The sequence below is a fragment of the Egretta garzetta genome, unplaced genomic scaffold, assembly GCF_000687185.1.
Source record: "Egretta garzetta isolate BGI_Z169 unplaced genomic scaffold, ASM68718v1 scaffold202, whole genome shotgun sequence".
In the NCBI taxonomy this organism is placed as follows: domain Eukaryota; kingdom Metazoa; phylum Chordata; class Aves; order Pelecaniformes; family Ardeidae; genus Egretta; species Egretta garzetta.
The window spans coordinates 1364260-1364552 of NW_009258891.1; positions in this window are offsets into that span (position 1 = coordinate 1364260).

A 293-nucleotide genomic window follows, 5' to 3' on the forward strand; every position below is an offset into this window, starting at 1 on the left:
GGTGGCAGCAAGCTCTGCTGCCTGCCCCTGCAGCTCATCCAGCGCTGGCGAGGCCAGGGCGTTCATGGGCAAACAGCCTGGGCTGCGTCGGGGGCTCCGGTGCCACCAGCTGCTGCCCGACTGATCCTCCAGTGCTGAAAGCTCCGTGGCTCCGTCCTCCGCTGCCTGCCCTTGCTGGCAGGAGAGGTGTCCCCTGCCCCAAAGCATCTGGGGGACCTGCCTTGGCCCCAACAGCAGAAATAAAAAAGCCTAAAAAACTTGCTGTTTCTTAGCTTTCCCTCCAGACCTGGGAC